Source organism: Ovis aries, chromosome 23 (genome assembly GCF_016772045.2).
Source record: "Ovis aries strain OAR_USU_Benz2616 breed Rambouillet chromosome 23, ARS-UI_Ramb_v3.0, whole genome shotgun sequence".
NCBI lineage: Eukaryota > Metazoa > Chordata > Mammalia > Artiodactyla > Bovidae > Ovis > Ovis aries.
Window position 1 is genome coordinate 61,107,509 of NC_056076.1, and position 6,656 is coordinate 61,114,164.

Genomic DNA, 6,656 nt, shown 5'->3' on the forward strand with positions numbered 1-6,656 from the left:
CAGGCAGATTGTTTACCATCTGAGGCACCTGGGGACCGTTGGTTGAAGCAGCCTGCAGAGTTCTTCACATATATGTTATCCCATTTAATCATCACAGCAGATACATCAAGTGACATTTGTTGTCTTTACAGAAGAGAGAATAGGGTCAGCGGGGTTAATGAACTTCACAAGCTCACAAAGCTGCTGTGTGGGTTTTGCACCTAAGTCCTAAGGCTTGCATGCCTACCCACTGTTAGACTTTGCAGATGGTGGTCATGATTGTATCCACCGTGTTTTGCTTCCACTAAAGTATCATGAGGTATTCTGTTTGGGGGCTATAGCAAAGTAGTGTACACTAGAGTTGAACTGATGTGGGTGGAATAAATCAATGATGGAAATTTTTTTTTAAGCCCCAAACCCTCTTAAAATCAAACTTAGAATCTCCCAGATTCAGTAGTGAGCCCTAAAACTTCGCATTAGACACTTTATATCCTAAGCATACAATCTGTTGGCCCTCTGTCCCCAAAGAGATTCCATTCTCTGAGTTAAGATGATGCTGGTCATCATCATCTTAATTATCATCTGGTTATTATTAGAACAAGAGTAGATTCACGTTCAATGCCAGAAGGATGAGTACCTCCACTCACGGCTGCTCCTGGACACTGGTCTGTACTTGCGTCTGCTGGGTGAAGGCTGCAGGGCTCTAGATTCCTTTCCATGACTGTGTATTCTTTAGAGCATTTATGATAAATAATGAAACAGCCTCCACAGCCTCCACATCCATTTACCAGTTGAGTGACATTTGGGGTATTTCCAGTTTGGGGTAATTATGAATAAAGCTGCTGTAAATCTTATATACAGGTTTTTGTGGGGACACAGTTTTCATTTCTCTTGACTGAATACCTAGGAGTGGGGTTGCTGGACTGCCTGGTAAGTGTGTGTTTGCAACACTGCCAAGCACTAGGGCCAGTTGCCCCAGTCCTCCTCACCAGCACTTGATAGTCACAAACTGACTCCAAATGCAGTTTAAAATAGTTACTGATGATGAGCAGAGTTTGTTTTGTTTTCTGAAAGCAAGGCTTCTGTGGGCTTTAGCTCTATCCAAAGAAGTTAATAATGAGATAAATTCTTCTGGGTAATTGCACTCTTAAATTATGGCTTTTCCCCTCTTATTATGTAATTAAAACTTTGCAGCCAACATCTTCAATACTGAAGCAGTAAGTAGGCTAGCAATTGATCCTGTGCTCAAGGGGCATTTTTAAACATTGAAATGAGGTTATATTTTCATTAAAAGGAAACTTCCAACTTCCTTAATGTTGTTTTGAAAAGAATGTGCAGATTCCTGTGCTCTGGGGGAAACCGAAACCAAAATGAGAACAACGGTAACCTCGGAGTGCTCTGGGTGCTCGTGTAGGAGACGGTGGACTTTTAAAGCTAGCTCTCTACAGGGTGCATGTGATTGTCTGCTTCCAGTTTAGAATGCATCCTGAGTTTGCCATCGTCTCCTGCAAGTCCACACTGCCGGCTCCAGCGCCCTGTACCCTCAGGGGGCCTTCTCCCTTCGCCCTCAGCCTGGCTCCATGCTGCGTGGCCTGTGACCCCCACCCACTCCCCACGTCCACTTCTCCCACCTCCACCCTGAGCAGAGGGAGGCACTAGAGCCATCTTGCTCTACCTAGAATCCAGGCTCCTCCACTTCCCCCAAAACAATCTGCAGGTTGGCGAAGACAGATTTTTACACTATCATAGAAGTCCTTTCATCTTGAGCTGCTCTTTTCAGGGGGCTTCCCAGGTGGCGCTAGTGGTAAAGAGCCTGTCTGCCAATGCAGGAGACAAGACACGGGTTCGATCCCTGGGTCAGGAAGATCCCCTAGAGGAGAGCATGGCAACCCACTCCAGTATTCTTGCCTGGAGAGTCCCATGGACAGAAGAGCCTGGCGGGCATAGGGTTGCAGAGTCGGACATGACTGAAGTGACTTAGCGCGCATGCACCCTTTTCCAGTACGGGATGTTTGTTTTACTTTGTACAAACGGACAATCAATGTATTTTTCCCAAAGGGAAAGAATCATCTGCCCCCAAAGATGACTTCTGGCCCCCAGCTGGAAGTCAGCACAATGGAGAACCACTGAAGCTTTGGAGTTTGGGGTCACTTCCCCCTCTAGTACATCAGGGACAAGAGAGGCCATTTTAGATGGAGACCTGAGTCTTTGACTTAGGGATCTGACTTCCCTGGTGGCTCAGATGGTAGAGCGTCTGTCTACAGTGTGGGAGACCTGGGTTCGATCCCTGGATCAGGAAGATCCCCTGGAGAAGGAAATGGCAATTCACTCCAGTACTGTTGCCTGGAAAACTGCATGAACAGAAGAGCCTGGTAGGCTACAGTCCACGGGGTCGCAAAGAGTCGGACACAACTGAGCAACTTCACTTACTTACTGGAAGAAAGACGTTTCCCATATAGGTGGGTCATCAGGGTGTTGTCCCCCTGCCCCCGAAAATATTGAAGTCTGTAAATGTGATCTTATTTGAGGAGTGGGAGGTTCCTGCCTCCTGCCTTAACTGCCGTGGACGGCGTTGCTCCCGAGAATTTAGAAGCCCGCACAGAACTACACAGATCAACCCCTGGGTAGTTCTGTCCTCGTCTTACCTTATCCCCACCTCCTTTTTTAAGACTTCTTTTTTAAAAAATGATTAATTTATGTATTTTTTAGCTGCACTGAGTCTGCTGCCACACAGGGACGTTCTCTGGTTGCCGCGCGTGGGTCTCCCTCCCCGTGGTGGCTCTTCCTGTTGGGAGCGCGGGCTCCGGAACACAGGCTCTGCAGTTGGGGCGCACGGGCTGAGCCTCTTCACCGCACGTGGAACCTTCCCAGACCAGGGGTCGAACCCGTGTCTCCTGCATGGGCAGGTGGGTTCTCATCCTCTGTGCCACCAGGAAAGGCCGTCTTTGCGCATCCTTGGTGGATAACCCATGCATGTGAGCTCACCTCCACTCCATAGACTTGTCATCAGCCACAGACAGCCCTCGTCACCCTCCAGCCCGCCAGTGCCTCCCAGATAAATCTCCCCCCAAATGCGGCCGCAGAGTTCTGCGCCTCTCAGGATTTGAAATAGTTTACCTCAGAAAGTCTTCATTCTATCTGTTGGTTGTTGTCTCAGCAGATGTTATATAAATATTTGATTATTAAAGATATTCTCAATTTGCATAAATCTTTATATCATGTTAAAGATGAGAAGGGAAGTGCTATAGTTACTGCAAGCTAATTGTACTAATTACTCAGAGCACGACGTGATCAGCGGTTCCAACTGAATGGAGAGAGAGAATGCCCTGGCGGCCCAGTGGGTAAGACTCCGAGGTGTCCTTAGATTCCGGATTCCCGTAGGTCAGAGAAGTAGGGTCCCACAAGACATGCAGGTGGCTAAAAATAAAGAAAGAGCAGAGAGAGGCCCTGAGTGCTGAGTACTGAGGATTCAGTGCGGAGTGCTGAGAATTCGGGGTGCACCAGGCGCCAGACATGGGGTGTTGTGAGGTGGGGAGCAGCTGCACCCTCGTCAATGAACTCAGGACCTGGGGGCGCAGCTGAGATGCCCGTGGTCCCAGCTCCCAGGCCAACCCCTCGGCATAGCTTCCAGCCCGTCACACAGAGGTCCCTGCGCCCAGCTAGACAGCTGGGCCGGCAGCCCCCAGATCCTGCGCTGGCCTCAGCTCAGAGGAGGTCGTCCAGAAGCTATCAGCTCTTTCCATATATTGCATTTGAGTTGTTTTTCAATTGCTCAGTCATGTCGAACTCTTTGTGACCCCATGGACTGCAGCACACCAGGCTTCCCTGTCCTTCACCATCTCCCAGAATTTGCTCAGATTCATGTCCGTTGAGTCAGTGATGTCATCCAACCATCTCATCCTCTGTCGTCCCCTTCTCCTGCCTTCAATCTTTCCCAGCATCAGGGTCTTTTCTGATGAGTCAGTTCTTCGCATCAGGTGGCCAAAGTATTGGAGCTTCAGCTTCAGTATCAGTCCTTCCAGTGAACATTCAGGATTGATTTCCTTTAGGATGGACTGGTTGGATCTCCTTGCAGTCCAAGGGACTCTCAAGAGTCTTCTCCAGCACCACAGTTCAAAAGCATCAATTCTTCGGCGCTCAGCCTTCTTTATCTTCCGACTCTCACATCCACACATGACTACCAGAAATACCATGACTTTTACTATCCAGACCTTTGTCAACAGAGCGATGTCTCTGCTTTTTAATATGCTGTTTAGGTTTGTCATGCCAGGAGGCTTGGCTCAGAGGTTAAAGTGTCTGCCTGCAATGCGGGAGACCTGGGTTCAATCCCTCCGTCAGGAAGATCCCCTGGAGAAGGAAATGGCAACCCACTCCAGTATTCTTGCCTGGAGAATCCCATGGACAGAGGAGCCTGGTGGGCTACAGTCCACAGGGTCGCAAAAAGTCGGACATGACTGAGTGACCTCACTGTAACTGTAGGTTTTTCGTAGCTTTTCTTCCAAGAATCAAGCGTCTTTTAATTTCACTGCTGCAGTCTCTGTCCCCAGTGATTTGGGAACCCAAGGAAATAAATTCTGTCACTGTTTCAATTTTGGTATTATGTCTCTAGTCCCTTTTATTCTATTACAGACTTTTTTTTTAATGCCATTGATTTGTTTGAAAATGGGTCATTTATCCTGTAGAATGTTGCACCTGCTGGTTTCATCCGATTCCTTCCACAAGCTGTCATTTAACTAGCTCTTCCTACTGCTTCTTCTGTAAAACAGTGTTTATATCAAGACTCACAATTAGATTCAGGTTCAGTTATTTCAGGCAAAAAGCTTCCTGGGTGTCAGGTCCTACTTGTTTCCTCTTGTCATGAGGTCCGTTTGTCTGACAGTCTCCCGTTTGCTAACGCCTGTGTCCTGGATGGAGCAGTGGATTCAACTGGCCTGATGATCACTCCATTAGAAAGTTCTATTTTTATTTTTGTTTTATGGGAGTGTTTTATTATTTTTTCATTCTAGTCAGCAACAAATATTCCAAAGGAGGTAAATACCTCGAAGAAGGAGTTTTACTTTTTCCTCTTTTTTGTATTTTCCTTTTCGCAACTCTGAAGTACTCTGTGATCTTTTTACTGTTTTTTTATTGAAGTGCAGTTGATGTACAACATTGTATGTTACAGGAGTGCAGTATAGTGACTCCTAATTCTTAGAGGTGATACTCCATGTATAGATTTTGTAACATCTTGGCCGTGTCCCCCATGCTGCACACTGTCCCCTTGTGGCTTGTTTTATCCCGGCCAGTCTGTTCCTCTTCTCCCCTCCCCCTGCGTCGCCCCTCCCTCCATCCTCTCTCCACTTTGATCTCTGTATCTGTGAGCCTGCTGCTTTTTGTTATGTTCACTGATCGGTTGCCTTTTTAGATCCCATACATAGGTGATATGACAGTATCTGCATTTTTCTGACTTAGTTCATTTTCATCCATGTGGTTGCAGATGGCAAGATTCCATTCTTTTTTGTGGCTGAGTAGTATCCCATTCTGCGCATATACCTGCTCCTTCTTTACCCATTCCTCTGTCACCCGGCACTTACGTTGCTCCCTGTTGTGGCAGTTGTAAACAAGGCTGCTGAGCACTGGGCCTGTGCACCTTTCCAAATCAGGGTCTTTGTGTGCACTGGGGCCTGTGCACCTTTCCAAATCAGGGTCTTTGTGTTTAGAAAGATTTTATCTTCATGAAGTTCTTTCCTAGGAGTGCCATCTCTCCCTTCCCCCAAAGGCTCACCTGATGGTTGCAGCCTCCACCAGTGAGTACTCTATTCACTCAAAGTGGTGAGATGGCAGATCCCAGGGTCGGGAAGGTCCCCTGGAAAAGGGAATGGCAACCCACTCCAGTATCCTTGCCTGGAGAACCCCATGGACAGAGGAGCCTGGTGGGCTACAGTCCACGGGGTCGCAGAGAGTCGGACACTGCTGAGCGGCTAAGCACACACACATGTTCCCTCTACCGATGTTGGCTGGAAGTCTTTTGTTAAAACCAAAACCAAAAGCTCCCCTCATCACCTCTTGGGCAGGAACCTATTTCATTGCTGTGGTTACGTGTGTGATGTTCAGTCACGCCCCAGTCTTTACGACCCCGTGGGCTGTAGTCCGCCAGGCTTCTTTGTCCACGGGATTTTCCAGGCAGCCATATTGGAGTGGGTTGCCATTTTCTACTCCAGAAGTGTGTGATATTGCTTGTTTAATGTTCACCAAGGTTCCCCTAAAGAAAAGCACAATTTAAGCATCCAGAGTGGCAGAGCTTGGGGAGAACCTGGTCTCTGAGACTATCTGCGGCTCTTCCACCAGGTCTTTCTGAGGTTACGTCAGTCGCTCCGTCGTGTCCGACTCTTTGCAACCCCAGGGACTGCAGCACGCCAGGCTTCGCTGTCCATCACCAACTCCCGGAGCCTGCTCAGACTCCTGTCCTTCGAGTGGGTGATGCTAAGCTCCGAGGTTAATGCTTTGACCGTCATTTCCTGCTGCATCACCGTGGACCTTGCTAGAGCAGTTGTACTATTTGGGCTTTGTCTTTAAGCTCGGTCTTGATAGTTTCTGTCCTCTGCCTAAAAATATGCAATAGTTTTCCCTTTTCTGGGGGAAAAAATCTTCTCTTACACCATAGCACCAGAATTCATCAGCCTGGTGTGTGGGTTCCT